At 40.2% G+C, this 21,477-nt stretch overlaps 1 long non-coding RNA gene across 2 annotated transcripts in view; it reads right to left on the bottom strand.

Moving 5' to 3' along the window:
• Positions 1-21,477, bottom strand: part of LOC137334590 (uncharacterized) — a 44,202-nt gene that overhangs the window by 20,636 nt on the left and 2,089 nt on the right. The window contains exon 3 of one of the 2 annotated variants that reach the window (XR_010966186.1): positions 9,282-9,395. The exons of the other annotated variant lie outside the window; for it this stretch is intronic. This is a non-coding gene — a long non-coding RNA (uncharacterized lncRNA). The remainder of the gene's footprint in view (positions 1-9,281; positions 9,396-21,477) is intronic. 2 annotated transcript variants of the gene reach the window in all.

Here is a 21,477-nt window from a genome sequence, read left to right as displayed (position 1 = left end):
ACCTTGCCTAATGCTCAGCAAATCGTGTATTCCATGTCAGGAGAAAAGCCGTGAAGATGACCTGAAGCCACCTGTATCAATGGAAATGTAGTTGTTTGGCAGAGTTACGTCATTGCCCTAGCCTCTCGTTTATCCTGTAAGGGAAAACCAGTTACCCTATGCAGTATGAAATAAAATCAAAAATTGCTGGAAATGCATAGCAGGTCCTTAAGCATCTGGGGGAAAAAAACACAATGGGTTCATGTTTTGAGTAGGACTACATATGTGTTCTCCCCACCCATTATCCTCACGGTACAGTAGGAATCTCTCCTAAGATTTCAGTCTAAACTTGCGGAATGATAATTTCGGTGAGGTGCAGTTCTTCTGTGGGAAGGGGAGGTGGAAGGATTTTTTACCCTACTCTCCCAAAAACTCTTTATTGGATATGGGTGCGGGGTGCCTTCTGGTATTTTGTCCAAGTAGCCATTTTTAACGTGTAACCTAGATAGTGATTATTGTCAGGCTATTGTACCTGAACCCAATCTTGACCTCACCTGCTGCGCACTTTCCAGTGTAGGTCACTGCATCATAATCCTTGGCTGATTTTCCTCCTCTTGATCCAGGGGCACTGGAACCAACTGTAGCACTGCTACCACTGCCATAACTGAGATCAGCTAACTCAGCACAGACTGGACATCGGAGGTGTAAATTATTAGCTTTGAAGGGAGTTCATTATTGAAGTGCATTTGGATAGGTGTTCAATTTTTATAATTATTACTTGTATGTAAGCAGTGTTTGGTGCAGAGTTCAGGGTAACACTATCTGCATTTTTAAATTAGACACCGGGGGATGGCATGCAGAGAGCCCTCGTGATGTGTGTGTACTATGATATGTCAGTCATCATGGATCCTCAACAACCCCAGAGCAACACATTTGTACTAAGTGTTGTAAAATTGAGTTTTTGGAGCAGAGGATCTCTGTGCTCGACCAGCAATTGGCCACACTTCTCAGTGTCAGAGGGGATGAAGGGTTTCTGCATTGTATTCTCAAGAATGTGGACACCCAAGAGGCAATGCTAGATAGTTCAGGACACCAGGGATAGAATAGAAAGGGAGAAGTGGGTGATGATCCCCAAGAGCAGCAGAGGAAGACAGGACTCACGGATGCAGGAACCCTCTGGAAACTGGAACTGTCCAAAAGATAGTGTTGGATAAGTATGAGGTGGACAGTGACCCAGAGAGTGGTGGTACTGGAACATTATGGCACAAACAAGCAAGAGACTGTCCAAGGAGATGAGAGGCAGGTGGACTACAATAGGAGAGTGGTAGTAGTGGGAGATTCTATAGTCTGACATATATACAGCCTTGCAGTAACGACTTTCAAATGAGACGGTAAACTGAGGCCCTGTCTGCTCTCTTAGGTGGACGTAAAAGATTCCATGGCACTATTTCGAAGAGGAGCAGGGGCATTCTTCTCCGGTATCCTAGCCAACATTTATCCCTCAATCAACACCACTAAAACAGATTATTTGGTCATTATCACATTGCTGTTTGTGGGAGCTTGCTGTGCGCAAATTGGTTGCCGCATTTCTTACATTGTAACAGTGACTACACTTCAAAAATAAAAGTACTTAATTGGCTGTAAAGCACTTTGGGACGTCCTGAAGTCGTGAAAAGCGCTATATAAATGCAAGTCTTTCTTTTGTGACTAGGGGTCCTAAATGTTTTTTTTTAATCTCCCCGATGCCATGGTGAAGGACACTGCAGAACAGGCGGAAAACTTCTGGAAAGAGAAGGACGGCAGCCACACGTTGTCCATGTTGGAACCAATGACTGACAGAAGTATGCTTGAGGTCTCGCAAAGGGAGTTTAAAGAGATAGGCTCTAGATTGGAAAAAAACGACCTCAAGGGTGGTAACCTCTAGATTGCTTCCTGTGCCCCACAGGGGACAGGTTAAGGAGATGGATTGGGCAAGAGAATGCATGGCTGCAGGATGGGATTCACTGAATTGAAGCGATTTCTGGAAAAAAGGAAAACTATATTGAAGGAACGGTCTTAACCTAAATCAAAGTGGCACCAATGTCCTTGCAGGGAGGGTAAATGATGCAGTGGGAGAGGATTTAAACTATTTGGTAGAGAGTGGGGGAATCTTAAGTTTGGAACTAGCACAAGAGCAGAATTAATAACGCTGTTGGAATAAAAGCAGAAGGCTTAGCTGAAATAAATAGAGAAAATATCAGGAGAAAGGCAAATAAAGAGGCTAATGAGAGCTGAAAATGCTGTTGTAGATAGGGCAAGGGATATCAAAAAATTAAATGGGCAAACAAGGAAAAAGAATAAGGGTTAGTATTAATTGGAATGAATGCGAATGCACAAAGCATTCAAAACATTGCAGAATCAAAAGCATTAATAACTGGGCGGATATGATGCAGTAATAACAGATACGAGGCTTAGGTTTGTACAGGGTTGGGAACAATATTCCTGGTCATAACATTTTAAGAAGAAATAGGGAGGCAAAGTGTGAGTAAAGTATTCTATTACAATACTGGATACATTCAGGACATTCTAGGGTGTTACATTAAGATGGAATTCATGTGGATAGTTAAGAAATAGGAAGCAAAGTGGTACAATTCTTGGTGTGCATTACAAGCCACCAAGCAGTAGAGATGAGATAAAGAGAAGAACTACACACACTTTAGAGAGATATGTACAAACAACAGGGTAATAATGTTGAGTGATTTTAACTGAGTAAAGGTAATGTAAGTGATCAAAGTGGGAAATATTTTGTAGAATCTAGGACTACTTCCTACATCAGTATGTTTCTAGTCCAACAAAGAAAGAAACATTGCTTAATTAGGTTCCAGGAAATGAAGTGGGGCAAATAACTGATGAGAGTAGGAAAACAATTGAGAAATAGCAATTACAACATGTAAAAAAAAATTGGAAATATCTTGGAGTCGAAGATAAGGATCCTGGACTGGAAAAAGGCGAAATTTAGCAAAATAACGAGGGATGTGGCCCAAACTGACTGGACAGAAGAGTTAGCAAACGGGTCAAAAGAGCAGCAGTGGGAAATCTTCAAATGAGTTGAATAAAGTACAAAGTGAATATATTCCTATTAGACAAAAAGGGGGTGGATCAAAGAAAAGTTCTGTACTTGAAGGTAAATCAGTGTCAGAACAGTGGGAGGCATTCAAGGGAGAGATAGTGAGGGCTCAGAGCAAATATGTTTCCACAAAAAATGGGTGGGAATGCCAAATCTAGAGACCCCTGGATGACCAGGAGCATACAGGGTAAGATAAGGCAGAAAATAGAAGCTTATGTCAGACACCGAACGCTCAATACTGCAGAAAGCCTAGAGGAGTATAGAAAGTGCAGGGGTGAAATTAAAGATTAGGAAAGCAAAGAGAGGGCATGAAAAAATACTGGCAAGTAAAATCAAGGAAAACCCAAAGATGTTTTATAAATACATAAAGAGCAAGACGCTAACTAAGGAAAAAGTAGAGCCTATTAGGGACCAAAAAGGTAATCTACGTGTGGAGGCGGAAGATGTGGGTATAGTTCTTAATGAATACTTTGCATCTGTCTTCATAAAAGAGGGGGACGATGCAGACATTGTAGTTAAGGAAGTGGAATGTGAAATATTGGTTGGGATAAACATAGTGAAGGAGGAAATATTAAGGGGATTAGCATCTTTGAAAGTCGATAAATCACCAGGCCCGGATGAAATGTATCCCAGGCTGTTGAGAAGCAAGGGAGGAAATAGCAGAGGCTCTGACCATCATTTTCAAATCTTCTCTGGCTACAGGCGTGGTGCTGGAGGATTGAAGGTCTGCTAATGTACCATTGTTAAAAAGGGAGAAAAGGATAGACTGAGTAATTACAGGCCAGTCAGCCTTACCTCGGTGGTGGGCAAATTATTGGAAACAATTCTGAGGGACCGCATAAATCGTCATTTAGAAAGACACGCATTAATCAAGGATAGTTAGCATGAATTTGTTACAGGAACGTCATGTCTGACTAACTTGATTGACTCTCCTTGTTACCTCCTCAAAAAATTCAATGAGGGTAGCACGTTTGATGAAGTCTACATGGATTTTAGCAAGGCTTTTGACAAGGTCCCACATGGCAGACTGGTCAGAAAAGTAAAAGCCAAGGAAAAGTGGCAAGTTGGATCCAAAATTGGCTCAGTGGCAGGAAGCAAAGGGTAATGGTCGACGGATGTTTTTGTGACTGGAAGGCTGTTTCCAGTGGGGTTCAGGTCTAGGTCCCTTGCTTTTTGTGATATAAATGATTTAGACCTAAATGTAAGGGGCATGATTAATAAGTTTGCATATGATACAAAAATTGGCCATGTGATTGATAGTGAGGTGGAAAGCAGTACACTGCAGGAAGATAACTGGTCAGATGGGCAGAAAAAATCTGGAGAAGTGTGAGGTAATGTGTTTGGGGAGGGCAAACAATGCAAGGGAATACACAATAAATGGGAGGAGGATACTGAGAGGTTAGAGGAACAGAGGGACTGGAGTGCATATCCACTGATCCCTGAAGGTAGCAGGACAGGTGGCTAAGGTGGTTAAAAATGGATACTTTCCTTTATTAGTCAAGGCATAGAATATAACAGCAGGGAGGATACGCTAGAACTGTATAAAACACTAGTTAGGCCACAGCTTGAGTACTGCGTATAGTTCTAGTCACCACATTACAGGAAAGATGTGATTGCACTAGAGAGGGTGCAGAGGAGATTTATGAGGATGTTGCCAGGACTGAAGAGTTTCAGCTATGAGGAAAGATTGGCTAGGCTTGGGGTTGTTTTCTTTGGAACAGAAGAGGCTGAGGGGAGATTTAATTGAGGTGTATAAAATTATGAGGGGCCTAGATAGAGTGGATAGCAAGGACCTATTTCCCTTAGCGGAGGGGTCAGTGACCAGGGGGCATAGATTTAAAGTAATTGGTAGAAGGATTAGAGGGGAGCTGAGGAGAAATTTTTGCAGCCAGAGGGTGGTAAGGGTGGTAGAGGCACAAATCCTCAACGCATTTTAAAAAGTACATGGGTGTGCACTTGAAGTGCCATAAACTTACAAGGCTACGGACCAAGTGCTGGAAAGTGGGATTAAGCTGGATAGCTTTTTTTCAACTGGCACGGACATGATGGGCCGAATGGCCTCCTTCTGTGCCTTAACTTTCTATGATTCTATGTGGATTAATAGATCAAAACCATACTGAAACTTAAAAGGGAGGCATATGATAAAATTAGGGCTAACAATACTGAAGATAATCACAAGGAATATAGAAAGTGTAGTGGGGAGGTGAAAAGGCAGTTGAGAAGGGCTAAGAAGAAATGTGTAGAAGACTAGCAGATAATGTAAAATCAAATAGTAGGACCAAACAGGGATTAAGGAGGGAATCTAATTGTAGAGGATGAAGATATGGCAGAATATTAATTATTTTGCATTAGTTTTTACATATTACATAGAATGTAAGCACAGAAATAGGCCATTCAACCCAACAGGTCCACTCCGGTGTTCATGCTCCACACAAACCTCCTCTCCCTACTTTAACCCTATCAGCGGGGTTATGATGGTGGAAGTGAGAATGTAGATGTACCAGAGGTGGATATATAACAATTGTGGGAGAATACGGTAGAAAAGGAATTAGTTATGAAAAAATTAACAGAACTCGGGGTGGTTAAGTCCATGATTGCGTACATCCTAGCTGTTGAAAGAATTTGGAGAGGAGATAGAAGCTCTGGCTATGATCTTTCAATTCTCAAATATGCATATTGTGCTGTCGGACTGGAAAAACCTTTGTTCAAGAAGGGAGAAGGATAAACCGGGTTACTTATAGACCAGCCAATCTAACATCAGTTATGGGAAAACTCTTAAAAATCTATAATTAGAGATAAAGTTAATGAGCCGTTGGAAATGCATGGGTTAATGAAGAACAATTGTGGATTTGTTAAAGGCAAGTCATGTTTGACAAATTTAATTAGTTTTTGGATCAATCAGCAAATGGATGGATAATGGAAATGCTGTAGATGTAGTGTATATGGATTTTCAGAAGAGATTCTATTAGTGTCTCACACGAGGTTTGTTCGAAAATTTCAAACTGCCTGATATTTTGTGATGTCTCTTCCCCCATTTCCCCCCCCCCCCCAGCCCCCAGCGAATGTTCTTTCATCATGCACTTTATTTGATACATAAACATAGCAACAGGAGTAGGCCCTTCAGCTCTTCGAGCCTGTTCTGCTATTCACTTAGATCATGGCTGATCTGTATTTTAACTCCATTTACCCATCTTGGTTCCATATCCCTTCATACCCTTACCTAACAAAAATGTATCAATTTCAGTTTTGACCTCATCCATCAATCAGTAAATTTTCTTCCCTCCCCCCCCCCCAAAAAAAAAATTCACATACTTAACCCTAATCGCCTTTGTTCTGGATAAATTTAAACTATTTTTCTATCTTTTTCTACACTGTTAAGGTCCCTTTTTCAGCCTTGCTTTAATTTTTGTTTTCAATTTTGAGACACAGATGTCAAATTAGATCTTTCATTTCCTCTCTCCTCCACATTTATAGCATGGAAGTGCTGCTGTACATTGGTTTTCTGAATTTGCATGTTTTAAAATCACAAGCAACTGGACAATATATTTCAATACAGCTGAAGTTGCCAAAACAGAACCTGTTGGACTTATTTTAAGGTCCCCATTGAGAACCAGATGCCTAGATTCCTACAGCCCTGAGTGGTAACCATACCAGATCTTTACAAGTTTTATTCAGTATACAATTAATCTTGCATATAATTAACACTTACTTGCCACAGTATATATTTGTTACAATGTCAGGTTTGCTCAGTTGGTAGCACTCTTACCTTTGAGTTCAAGACCCACTCCAGGATCTGACACAATCTACACTGACACTTCAGTTCAGCACTGAGGGACTGCCTGCATTGACAATTTGGCTGAGATGTTAAACCAAGGCCCAGACTGTCTGTTCAGATAGACATAAAAGATCCCATGTTGCTTTTTTGAAGAAAACCAAAGTGTCCTGATCAGCATTCCTCCCTCAACTAATATCACAGAAACACACTAACTGGCCATTCGTGTGCTGTTTGTAGGACTTTGTTGTGCAAATTGGCTGTCTTGTATGCTGAAATAACAGTGATTATACATCAAAATTGACTGTGAAATGCTTTGGAATGGCACGGGCATATGAAAGGTGCTAAAGAAATCTACATTTGTTCTCTTCATTCACTGTGGGCTTGAGGTCCACCCCCATTCTCAATGCATGTTCAGTGAGTGGACCAAGGGTGTCCAAGCTATAGCCTCAAATCCTGAGTATTCAGACAGTAACACATTTCCTATTTGTGCACTGTTCATGTGCCATTGTTTTTCTTCACTTAAATTTTGAAAAAGCTTCACTACTGCTCTCATTAATTCCGGAATACAATGACTCAACAGCACTGAGAGGATCTTTCCAACCCATCAAGTCCACAAAATTGAAGTCTGAGAAATCAGCAAGGCAAGAGGTAACACACAAATCAGGCAACTGTGGAGAGTGGGGGCAGGACATGATACCTAGCACATTGGGAAGAACAGGTCAGAGAATGCCATATCACGGTGGGGGAACAGGGGTACAGCAAATGAGCTGGGAGAGCAGACTGGACCTGCAAATCAGAGGCAGAGTGTAGATTGTGGCCAGCTCGTTGGGAGAGAATGCAGATTGACAGAGGGTCATGGCAATACACCAATTTTAAGGGTATGACATCGTTAGAGATTATCTTGAAAAGATTGGTAACAGTCTGAAAATGTAAATTAGTATATTAAATGAATTATATGAGAAACTGAAATAGCAAAAAGAATCAAATTAATATAAATTATTGGGAAATTCTTCAAGCAGGATGATAAACTAAAAGAAAATTGCTTTCTTATTAAAAATAAACTTGCTTCGTTTGCAACTGAAAATTTTACATTCTAAAATACTTCATGAATTTGGTGTTTTGTAATATAATTGTTTATATATGGCCCCGAGGCTCCATACTATGCAACTAAGTGGGTCACTAAGATGAAAAGTTTGGACATTTCTGGATTAGACACTGCCTCAATGTATGGATAAGTATCAAACATTTTCCCTCACTTGTAACTGCACCAAGAGGAATTGTATACCATACCATCATCGCTGCATCAGTACAAACAGTTGAGTATTGTCCTTTTACTGTACCCTCTGTGATCAGACATTGTCCTTCTCTTAATGTAGCGCCAGGAATCGGACCCCGCTGCCCCGTCCTAATCCACGACATGCTCTGTTCAATATTTGTTCCCTCCTCAGTACATTGTGAAAGCTTGAAACACCCCTCACTACATGGCCAATATTGGGTGCGAGATCGCTGGAACTTGGGACTGATCCAATTCAAATTGTAACTATGGGATGCAGGTGCCACCACCAGGCTCCATGTTCAGTGCAGAGAAGAAAAAGAGCATTAGCATTGCTTGCCAGTATTTAATGTTTACTGTGGGTGTTTGCTGAGCCCCAGCAGTAAAGATAGGGGACAAGGTTCAGGTTTAACAAGTGACAGCTTTGAAAACTGATGCAAATGTCTCAAATTGCATGATGCCACATGCATATAATATTCTAAGTGGGTAATTCATTATGTGCAAGCAGTATATTACCGTTGCATAACAGAACGCAATTTGGGAACTCTGCCCATTATAGGTGTAGATCAGTTAAAAACAGATACGTAATTACAGTTAACCCCTCACCATTGAGTGATAATTTGCCAAAATGGGCCTTTAGGTTTTTAATCTCCAGTTTTGTCATAAAGTATCCAATTTCTTTGTTTTTTTTTAATTCTGCACATATTTCTGAATGTCAAAATGCTCACATGCTTTTAAAGGTCATACTGCTGAAGGTATTGTAAAATTTTCCAGTTTTTCCTGTAAAAGTTTGGAATGTTTTTAGCAAAATGTTCTAAAACTGCTGATGTCAGACTCACTATGACAAACAGATCGATTTGAATTTTAACACATTTTAATTGACAAAACAAAAAAAAAATCTTTTTAACCAAGATAAATATTCAAATTTTCAGCAGAGTACATTTCAAGGAAGACCCAGGTTTAATCCCTGTTTTGTCATTGTGCTATCAGTTGGATTCAGGCAGGGCAGCTGTGAGGCTACTGCCACTGGCCCCAGCATTCCTAAGCTAAGGAAAGGAAAAGTTAGCAGGGTTCTCTGAACTGATCATTACTTAGTAATCCCTGCTGAAAAGTGCATGCATGTTAGTCAGCTTTGGATGTGACTTTACCTCTGATGCTCTTCATTATTGAATAGCCTGTTGATACTTGCTGTCCAGGCTCATACAGGACGGATGGCCACTTGGTCAATGCACCAGATGATCCTCGCCAGCTATGAATCGCCACTTTCAGGAGAAGACCAGTAAGGAGAGGGGGAAGGGGGGGAAATTAGCATCGCGCCAACTCATTTTATTGATTTTGTTACGAGTTTCAGCTTAGCTACTTACATACAAAATCCTGGATTCAGCATATTGTACAATAGTGTGTACAGCAGCACTGAACCACATTCATTAATTGGTTTATTTCATTTTCAGTCATGAGGCTGTGAATACTTGAGATCCTACTATCCTGGAGCTAAATTGTGCCCTCATGGAGAGCAAACACTATGTAGTAAGCAAAACTTGTTGCTTGAGTGATTTAGACATATGCATGGTGGGAATAATATCTACATTTGCTATCAATACTAAATTACAGGGCATAGCAAACTATGAGGAAGGATGTGGGATACTGGGAAAGGACATAGGTTAGCAAAACTGACCATATGTGGCCAAAGCCATTGAATGAAGATAAATGTGACATTTTGGAAATCTACTCGAAACAGTAAAATTCTCAATGGAATGGAAGAACAGAAAATTTAGGGATCTAATGCACAATCTTTAAAGGCAGGAATGCAGGTGGAAAATGCCGTAAACTGATAAATTGGATTCAGGTTTTTTTTTGTACAGGCATTGAATACAAAAGCAAAGTGGTGATGCTGTATCTGTACAAGACATTGCTTAGCTACAGTTGGAGTACTACATGCAGTTTTGTGCAGCTGAACAGGTGGAGTGTAGATTACATAAGAACATAAGAAATAGGAGCAGGAGTAGGCCGTATGCCCCCTCAAGCCTGCTCCGCCATTCAATAAGATCATAGCTGATCTTTTACCTCAAGTCCACTTTCCTGTCTTATCCCCATATCCCTTGATTCCCTAAGTGTCCAAAAAGCTATCAATCTCAGTCTTGAATATACTCAACGACTGAGCATCCACAGTCCTCTGGGGTAGGGAATTCCAAAGATTCACAACCCTCTGAGCGAAGAAATTTTTCCTCATCTCAGTCCTAAATGGCCGACCCCTTATCTTGAGACTATGACCTCTAGTTCTAGACTCTTCAGCCAGGGGAAACAGCCTCTCAGCATCTACCCCGTCAAGTCCTCTAAGAATTTTATACGTTTCAATGAGATCACCTCATTCTTCTAAATCCCAGAGAATATAGACCCATTCTACTCAATCTCTCCTCATAGGACAACTCCCTCATCCCAGGAATCAATCAAGTGAACCTTTGTTGCACCCCCTCTAAGGCAAGTATATTCTTGCTTAGGTAAGGAGATGAAAACTGTACACAATGCTCCAGGTGAGGTCTCACCAGAGCCCTATATAATTGCAGCAAGACAGCATTACTATTATACTCCAACCCCCTTGCAATAAAGGTTAACATACTTATTTGCCTTCCTAATTGCTTGCTGTACCTGCAATGTTAATTTTCTGTGATTCGTGTACAAGGACACCCAAATCCCTCTAACTACCAACCTTTCTTAGTCTCTCACCTTTTTAAAAAAAATTCTGCTTTTCTATTCTTAACGGAGTGGATAAAATCACATTTCCCCACATTATACTCCATCTGCCCCCTTCTCGCCCACTCACTTAACCTGTCTATATCCCTTTGCAACCTCTTTGCATCCTCCTCAGAGTTTACTTTCCCACCTAGCTTTGTACCGTCTGCAAACTTGGATACATTACACTCTGTCCCCTCATCTAAGTCATTGATATATATTGTAAACAGCTGAGGCCCAAGCATTAATCCCCACTAGTAACAACCTGCTAACCTGAAAATGACCCGTTTATTCCTACTCTGTTTTCTGTCCATTAACCAATCCTCAATCCATGCTAATATATTTACCCCATCCCATGAGCTCTAATATTGTGTAACAACTTGTGTGGCACCTTATCGAAAGACTTTCAAATACACTACATCCACTGGTTCCCCCTTATCTATCCTGCTAGTTACAACCTCAAAAAAATCGAACAGATTTGACAAACGTAATTTACCTTTTCATAAAACTGTGTTGACTCTGCCTAATCATATTATGATTTTTCTAAGTGCCCTGTTACTACATCCTCAACAATAGATTCTAGCATTTTCCCTACTACTGATGTCAGACTAACTGGCCTATAGTTCCCTGTTTTCTCTCTCCCTCCTTTCTTGAATAGCAGGGTTACATTTGCTACCCTCCAATCCATGGGGAGCGTTCTAAAATCTAGGGAATTCTGGAAGATCAAAAACAATGCATCCACTATCTTTGCAGCCACCTCTTTTAAAATCCAAGGATGTAGGCCACCGGATCCAGGGGATTTGTCAGCTTTTAGTCCCATTAATTTCTCCAGTACTTTTTCTTTACTAATATTAATTACTTTAAGTCCCTCACTCTTATTAGACCCTTGGTTCCCCATTATTTCCGGTGTGTGTTTTGTGCCTTCTACTGTGAAGACAGTAACAAAATATTTGTTTAACATCTCTGCCATTTCCTTATTCCCCATTATAATTTCTCCTGCCTCTGCCTCTAAGGGACCCACGTTTACTTTTGCTAATCTCTTTCTTTTTACATACTTGTAGAAGCTCTTACAATCTGTTTTTATATTTCTTGCAAGTTTATTCTCATTCAATCAATTTCTTGGTCATCCCTTGCTGATTTCTAAAACCCACCCAATCTACAGGTTTACTACTCTTTTTGGCAACATTGTAAGCCTCTTCTTTTAATCTAATAATATCCTTAACTTCTCTAGTTAGCCATGGTTAGATCACTTTTCACGTGGAGTTTTTTATTCCTCGAGGGAATGTATGTTTGTTGAGAATTATGAATTATTTCTTTAAATGTTCGCCATTGTTTATCTACCGTCATATCTTTTAATCTAATTTCCCAATATACCTACGTAATTGGCTTTGTTTAAATTTAAGATCCTAGTTTTGGACTTAACTACATCAGTCTCAAACTCAATATGAAATTCTATCATATTATGTTCGCACTGCCCCAGAGGATCCTTAACTATAAGATTACTAATTAACCCTGTCTCATTACACAATACTAGATCTAAAGTAGCCTGTTCCCTAGTTGGTTCCTCAACATATTGTGCTAGAAAGCTATCTCAAATGCATTCCATGAACTCGTCCTCCAAACTACTTTTGCCAAATTGGTTTGCCCAGTCTATATGAAGATTAAAGTCCCCCACGATTATTGCATTACCCTTATTACATGCTCCTCTAATTTCCTGATTTATACTCTGTCCAACACCATAGCTACTGTAATGCGGCCTATAAACTACTCCCACCAGTGTTTTCTGTCCCTTGTTATTTCTATATCCTGATTTTCTGAGCTAAGATCCTTTCTCACTACTGCCTTTATCTCATCCTTTATTATCAGGGCTACCTCCCCCCGTTTTCCATTTTGCCTTATCTTTTCTGAAAGTCAAGTACCTTGGAATATTTAGTTCCCAACCTTGGTCACCCTGCAACCGCTTCTCAGTGATGGCTACTAAGTCAAAAACCCATTTATCTCTCTTTGTGCCATTAATTCATCTATCTTGTTACAAATTGATTGTAGATTGATTGGATGATATCAGGTTGAGAAGATAAGTTATGGTGGAAGACTTGAAAAACTAGGGCTGCATTCACCACAGAGATAGTAAGGGAGATCTCGAATGCATTCAAAATTTTGAGAAATTGTGAACAATAGAAGTTTAATCCACAGAAGGAGGCCGTTGGGCCCATTGTGCCTGTGCTGGCTCTTTATTAAAGCAATCCAAAACTAATCCTACTGTCCTACACTCTCCCCATGACCCTGTATCTCCCTTCCATTTATCTAATTTTCCTTTAAAAGTTGCAATGGTCTCTACCTCACCAATTCCCTGTGGCAAAATATGCCGTCCTCCAAAAGCCCTCTGCATAAAGGAATTTTTCCTAACCTTTCTCTCCACTCACTTAGTGACAATTTTAAATTGATGACACTGTCACTAACAACCCAACTAGGACTCCCCAAACACTCTTAAGAAAATCTCCATAATTTTAAAAATGTCTATTAAATCTCCACTTAGCCTTCTCTGCTGCAGTGGAAATAATCCTAGTATCTCTTGTCTCATAAATATAGTTTCCCATTCCTGGCATCATCCTATGGCTCTACGAACTCTATGACTTTAAAATTCTTTCTATGGTGGGGCACCCAAAACTGCGCACACTACTCCAACTGTGGCCTAACCAATGTTTTCTACAAATTTTTTATTACTCTTTACTCCTACTTTGTGCCCCTATTTATAAAACTCAAACTGCTGTTGGCCTTTTTTTAATGGATTAAACTAACTGCCCTGCACTTTCAGGAAATGATATATTTGAACCCCTAGGTCTCTATTCATCCACACCCTTCAACACCTTTCCAGAATTTTTCCTCCCAAAACATATTACCTCACACTAGTGAAAGGTTACTTCCTCTGGTCGATGAATCAGTAACAGGGGGGCATAAATCTAAGATTAGTTGGTTAGGAGAATTTTTTGCACAAGGCGTAATAATATGGAATACATTACAAGGGACTATTCATGCCAAGTCAATCATGGTACAGTCCTCACCATTTATAGTGGACGTGTTGGGGTCAACGCAATTAGCCCGCTATAAGTGTTGGATGGTGTATCATTTTTTAGAGACACCGAGAGAAGACAGGAACAGAGAAGGAAACAATCCCCGCGGTTATTAACAAAATTTAACATGGGTTTTCCCATGTTCCCAAATTACTGATTGAAGAATCGGGATCTGGGGAAATGGAGGAGGGACAGGATTTCTTAAAACTCTGCAGCAGTTATCGGTGATTGAGGCACGGGTGGGATACTAGTTCAGAACGGGTGATTGTTAACAATGAGAGAGACCATGGGCTCAAAACACAAGACACAGAATGATCATTGGAGGGATTTAAATACAAATATGATAATGAGGTGTGAAGAACAGTTATGTGGAAAGACTATAGAAGCTGGGGTTGTTCTCCTTAGAGCAGAGAAGGTTATGGGGAGAGTTAATAGAGGTGTTCAAAATCATGAGGGGTTTTGATAGAATAAATAAGGAGAAACTATTTCCAGTGGCAGGAAGGTCGGTAACCAGAGGCACAGATTTAAGGTGATTGGCAAAAGAACCAGAGGTGAGATGAGAATTTTTTTTACGCAGTTAGTTGTTATGATCTGGAATGCACTGCCTGAAAGGGTGATGGAAGCAGATTTAATAATGGCTTTCAAAAGGGAATTGGAGAAATACTTGGAAGGGGAAAAATTTGCAGGGCTATGGGAAAAGAGCAGGGGAATGGGACTAATTGGATAGCTTTTTCAAAGAGCCAACACAGGCACAATGGGCCAAATGGCCGCCTTCACTGCTGTATTGTTCTATGATTCTAGCTTATTGAACTGCTCGAAATAGCCAGCACGCTTAACGTCATAAGTGGCACCGTTGTAATTGACTCCAGTGGTACTGGCAAATGGTTAGCGCTATTTGCCTGATATATGCGGTTGCCCATGATAAGCATGGATGCTGTAAGTGGTGGGGACTGTACTTAAGAGGGAATTGGATAAACACTTGAAGAATAATATTAGTGGCTATTGGGAAAGACCAGGCAAATAGGATTAAAGTAAACAGGTCCAATGTGAAGCTAGCACCACCACAGGTACAATGGGCCAAATGGCTTCTGTGCCGAAATTACAGAACGGAAAAAAGTCTGCAGTAAGAAAAGCTCACTCGGTCCATCAAGCCAATATGTGATTTTCTATCATGGATTTCTTCCAACCACATGTTTTCCAGTAATGAACACTAAAGTTCCTTCCCCTATATCCCCATTAAAAAGATCAAACAGTACTGTTAATATCTCCATAACTCTCAATAACCCTTCAACAATTATCAATCCTGCTCCTTTTTAAAGAAGTCAATTTACCCCAGATCTCTGGGAATCTCTTCTACACGTCCACTATCCTGTGTGAAAGTTTTTTTTTCTAATCTCTGACTTTGCTCAAGGCTTGTGAATTTTGTACTTGTGTCCTGTGCTCACTGCCCAAGTCAAATAGCTTGCTTATTTCAACCTTAATCTATACTTTATTTAAAAAATGTGTATCATGTTTCCCGTCCGTCCTTTGTCTGGCAAAAATAAGTTTAGTTGCTTTAGCCTTTCTTCATCCCCAAGGTCTGGAATCATCTTGTCCTTTCCAATGCATCTGCATAATTGCTGAGGTAGGGTAACTAAAACTGCATGCATTTAGCCTCACCATTGATTTGTACAATGTCAATGTAATTTATTCTGACTTTAATACAATGTTTTCTAGATAATCCCAGCACCCAATTAGCTTTATTAATAATTATCACACTGCACAGTATGATCAGTATCACTCCCAAATCTTTATGGCTTCTGCTAGTGGTGTTTTTATTTTAGTTCCCATTTCTTTTTAAGTTTGTTTTGTTTGGAAACAAATTTGGGTGGGCCATCCCTCACTGAAATTTTATTGCTGTCTCTCTTTTAAGGTGAGGCACCTGTCAAATTCGATGGGGGCAGGCTTTGCCCATTCCCTGTCCTAACTTAGAATAGAACATATTCTGTTGCATTTTCATAAATGCACTACCTAATATTTATCCATGTAAAATAAACATTTGCTACATCTTAGCTCAACTACATAATTGGTCCAAGTCTCACTGCGGATAATCTCCATTCTACTTGTTACTTGCCCACGTAGCTTTGTCATGTCAGCAAATTTAATAATGCTATATATTACAGACACCCTGGTCCATCTCATTCACAAACAGGAGTTCAAGAACAGATCCCTATGGGTTCTTTTCCTCAGGTAGAGCATTTTCCATTTATCATCACCCTCTGTCTTCTGTTGATAAGCTAATTCTCGATCAATCAAGTGGCAAAGATTTATTTTATTGGTGCAGAATAACCTGTTACAAGAGAGTAGATTAAATACATCAATAGATTTACTTGCGCTAGTTATTTTCATCATTGTTTCATTGTTTGTACCACTGTTAACCCTTTATTTCTGTTCAGATAAGAATTGGTTAACTGGTGCAAGAGGCCTGACTCCTCATAAACCTGCAAGCTGATGTAAGGATTTATTATGGTCTCACTACATTTTGAGAAGTTTAAATTCAGTACCCTTCTGTTGATTGCATTTCCATGGCAATGTACGTTCTGTCCCTAGCCTTTCTGCAATGCAGTTTGTCTCTCCTATCCAGGTCAGAAGGTAAGATATGCAGTGGGTATGTGCACTGCTGACTAGAAAAGCTGTCTAAAAATGGCCAGGAATGAGAGAGTAGAAAACATTTCTGTGCCAGTTTAAGAGTTACAGACAGCAGGTTTATTTTCTCCTCTTGGTCTAGCTCTGGGAACCATATCAGTATATTAGCATTCCAGAGAGCAACATAGCTGCTAAATTGCCATTGATGTAGCTTTAATACAAATAAGCAAATTAAAGCAGTAAGATTTTGTACCAAACTGGAATATATGCTCAAGTGGTTTGTAAAATATGTGCTTCACAAGCCATTTTAAATGTTATAAATAGATGCTCCTGTGAGTTTGAAATGTTTTCAAAACTTACATTGTATATCCTGGAGATCACATGCAAACCAAAAGGACTGTATGTTCATTGATATGCAACCAGCTAGTGAAAGGGGACTCAGGAAAGCTGGACATTGAATATGGTGATTGTACAAGGCTGTGGAATCAGAGGTAGTGGATGTGGAAAGCTACAGCCAGTATCTTGATCAAGATGTGTACCTTATTTTACAGTTTGTTCTTCAGAAAAAAATGTATTCCTGGTAATAGTATTTGAGCTGGAAATGCTGTACAATTGAAAGATTTTAGCTGAACAGATTACATTTTAACATTTGAAAAATCAATAAGTTAAAAGTTATGGGTGAATACAGCAACTAAAACATTATTTCAATGAAGTGTCATGGCTAGTATAAATACCTAGCTCTGCAACTGATTAGAACTTTGCAAAACTATAAATTATTGTTGTGGATCCCTCTAAGTGTATGTGTCAGGGTCAGGGATTAGGATGTGGGAAAGGAACTTGCTCCCCACAATTTTGCCATTATTATTATTATAGTATGTCATTATAGATCCAGCTTAAATTGCTAACTCTGGTTAAAAATATTAACTAAAGTTTAAAATGTGAGGTCCCCACATCACTCCTGCATACCATAGGTTTTCAGTCCTACAGAGCGTAGATTTAGATCCCAGAGGGTCTGCAAGAATTTTCCGATTGCTAAACGTGTCATCAAATTCCTGTATTTAGTGACTTACTAGAATGTTATTTTTGTTGCTGCATATTAAAAACATTTCTGCAATGATGGCGCTGTTCTCCTTTGAGTAGCTGACGCTATCTTTCAGAGATTGTGTCATTGTTACTGGGCGTGGAGTGGAGGGGGAGGTGCCTTGGGATTGTGTCAATGTTTGTAGTCTACACACACACATAAACAAGTTTGAAAACGATTGCTGTACACTCAGTGGGACAGGGAAAGCCAAGCATAATAAAAGATGCAGTTTGTGTACATAGAGGTTTTCCTTGACCTCTATGTAAGACTAAAGTGGCGTAGTTTGCAAATATGGCTGCAAATATGTGATCTTTAGCTGTAGTGGATGTAAAACCAATGCTGTAAAATGCAACACTTAAAAAGAAAAAATTTGCAGGGCTATGGGGGAAGAGCAAGGGAGTGGGACTAATTGAATGGCTCTTTCAAAGAGCCAGCACAGGCACGATGGGCTGAATGGCCACCTCCTGTGCTGTATGATTCTATGATTTAGGCCCAACTAAAATAAGTCCCTGTACTGCTTAAGTTGAGGGTTTTCTACAAAATCATATTTAATTGTAATTGGTCATTGAGATTATTTAAATTTATAGCTATAACAACTTATTAAAATATTAATGCTGCTGATTCATTATAGTGCATGTATTGTAGAACCAAGCTAACTGGGAAATCCCTTTTAACATACCTTTTCTGCTAGAGCCACATGACCTGCTTTCCTGCAGACAAGCCATATTGCAATCTACTACATTAAATCTCACAACATGTGGGATTTCTGCCTGTTAGCCAGGAACTTTATTTTTACTTTGAAGAATTTTGAGTTTCCTTGGATCTTGCTTTTATGCTATGTCCACCAAACTAATGCAGTAACTTTGCATTAAAAGGAAACCGTTTTCTGCTGACAGTCATGACAGGTCTCATCAATACTTTCTCCTCAACCACAGTGTTGCCTGGTGTGAATTTTGTTAACGTTTTCTGGAATGGTTAAAATGACAACTGCAACCCTTAAATGAGAAACATTGGGGCTAGCAGAAGCAAGAAGCATCATCACAATTTGGGGGATGTAGGTCACCACACATTTGTCTTCCTCTCACATCCATTTTTCTAATATGAAAAACAATAGAAGCATCAGAGGACTCTGCAGCGGAGATTCCCCTAAGTAACAAACCCTGCTTTATCAGTGCTGATCTCAGTGAAGATTCACACTCGAGGTAAGAAACCTTCTCGAGGAAAGCACCTAACATACCAGACATTACTATGACTGTTTACAGCTTTCAGTACAGAGCCAGCTCGACACTGTGGTCTTGGCATCAGGACAGGCATCAGGTGCAGCACTCAGGAGTAAAAGCAGCAGTATCTATCCCCTAGGAATCATGCCAGATGGGTCTCTGAAACACCCCTCCTCTTATTTATGGGCACTCCATTACACTGTGCCAGACTCTCTGATTTATGCAGGTAATATGCAAAGTTAAATAAACATGCATTTCTATTGTGCTTGATCACATCAAAACATCTGAAATGCAGTGACTGTTGTTACATAAGCAAATCAGTAACTATATAGCACTCTCTGTATCCATGGGTTAAAGTGCCTATTGTACACTCTGAGCATCCTTCTCGCAGCATGTCAGGAACTTCCTATCTGGGAAATGACATATGCAAACTTGTGTCTTGCCACAAACTATCCTGTGTTTAATGCTCAGCAGGTTAGATATGGAGAGTCCATTTTACCTGGTGAAGGCATATTTTAAAAGTCAAATCAAAAAGAAATCGGCATTATATTGAACATGTCTTGAGTTTTCAGTTGGTTTTGTTTGTATTACATTTTTTATTGAATAATGCAAAAGGTTGTTTTTAAGGGTGGAATTTTAGAAAGGTTATTTCATTTGCTTTGATTTTAATTTAATTTTCTGTCATCTAATGTATGTTCTATAAAGAATTATAACATTAAAAACATTAACTTCTTATCCGACAGTATAAAATTCTCATGAATCTAATATCTTATGATTTGTTATGGTTGTCCCAGTGACAGATGCTGATCAGACATAACTTCTGCAGCAGCAAGAAAACCGAATTTATACAACAACTTGCATTCATTTAGTGCCTTTAAATGTCCCAAGGCACTTCACAAAATTTCACATCAAGCCACATAAGGAGGTATTAGGACAGATGACCAAAAGCTTGGTCAAAGAGGTAGGTTTTAAGGAGCGTCTTAAAGGAGGAGAGGTGGAGAGGTTTAGGGAGGGAATTCCAGAGCTTAGGCAGCTGAAGGCAAGGCTGCCAATGGTGGAGCGATTAAAATCGGGGATGCGCAAGAGGTGAGAATTGGAGGAGCGCAGAGATCTCGGAGAGGGCTGTAGGAGGTTACAGTGATAGGGAAGGGCGAGGCCATGGAGGGATTTGAAAACAAGGATGAGAATTTTAAAATCAAGGCATTGCCGGACCAGGAGCCAATGTAAGTCAGCGAGCACTGGTGGCGATGGGTGAACGGGACTTGGTGCGAGTTAGAATACGGGCAGCAGAGTTTTGGATGAGCTCAAGTTTATGGAGGGTGGAAGATGGGAGGCCGGCCAGGAGACCGTTGAAATAGTCCAGTCTGGAAGTAACAAAGGCATGGATGAGGATTTCAGCAGCAGATGAGCTGAGGCAGGGGCAGAGATGGACAATGTTACAAAAGTGGAAGTAGGTGGTCTTGGTGATGGAGCGGATATGTGGTTGGAAGCTCATGTCAGGGTCAAATAGGACACCAAGGTTGCGAATGGTCTGGTTCAGCCTCAGACAGTGGCCAGGGAGAGGGATGGAGTCGGTGGCTAGGGAATGGAGTTTGCAGCAGGGACCAAAGATGATGGCTTCAGTCTTCCCAATATTTAGTTGGAGGAAATTTTTGCTCATCCAATACTGTATGTCGGACAAGCAATGTGACAAATGAGAGACAGTGGAGTGGTCAAGGGCGGTGGTGGTGGTGAGGTAGAGCTGGGTGTCATCAGCGTACATATTGAATCTGACGTTATGTTTTCCGATGATGTTGCCGAGGGGCAGCAAGTAGATGAGAAATAGGAGGGGGTCAAGGATAGATCCTTGGGAGACTCTAGAGGTAACGGTGCAGGAGCAGGAAGAGAAGCCATTGCAGGTGATTCGCTGGCTACAACTGGGTAGATAAGAATGGAACAAGGCGAGTGCAGTCCCACCCAGCTGGACGACAGAGGAGAGACATTGGAGGAGGATGGTGTGGTCAACCGTGTCACAGGTAGAGAAGGATGAGGTGGGATAGTTTACCATTGTCACAGTCACATAAGATATCATTTGTGACTTTGATAGGGGCCATTTCAGTACTGTGGCAGGGGTGGAAAACTGATTGGAGGGATTCAAACATGGAGTTACGGGAAAGATGGGCACAGATTTGGGAGGCGACAACACGTTCAAGGACTATACATGGCAATGAATGGTCTCGCCCATTCAGGAACCATCATATCCAAACAGTATTTGATTATCTCCAGCTGTACTCGTTCTTATCCGTGTAGCTCTCGTCTTGTTCTAATCAGCTATTTATCTCTCCTTTTAGGAGTTTTAATTGACACCACTAGCTGCTTTATCTGGGGTTTCAAACCTTTGGGTGGAAAATTCCCTGTAAATATTAGCACACACTCGAGCTCTCGCCTTAACTTCTTACATAAAACAATATATATTCATAAACAACAGAAATAATGCTAGTAAATCCACAAAAGTACAGAAATCTGATAGGATCCCCATGAAACCATCGTAGATCATGTTTGAAAACCTATGGTCTATTCCACGTGCACAATTCTGTGTAGTTTTTTATAAAAAAGTAAATTTACATTCTTGCTTGTA

Source organism: Heptranchias perlo, chromosome 18 (genome assembly GCF_035084215.1).
Source record: "Heptranchias perlo isolate sHepPer1 chromosome 18, sHepPer1.hap1, whole genome shotgun sequence".
Lineage (NCBI taxonomy): Eukaryota > Metazoa > Chordata > Chondrichthyes > Hexanchiformes > Hexanchidae > Heptranchias > Heptranchias perlo.
The sequence above is the reverse complement of the archived record's forward strand: the minus strand, read 5'-3'. Positions and strand labels throughout refer to the sequence as shown.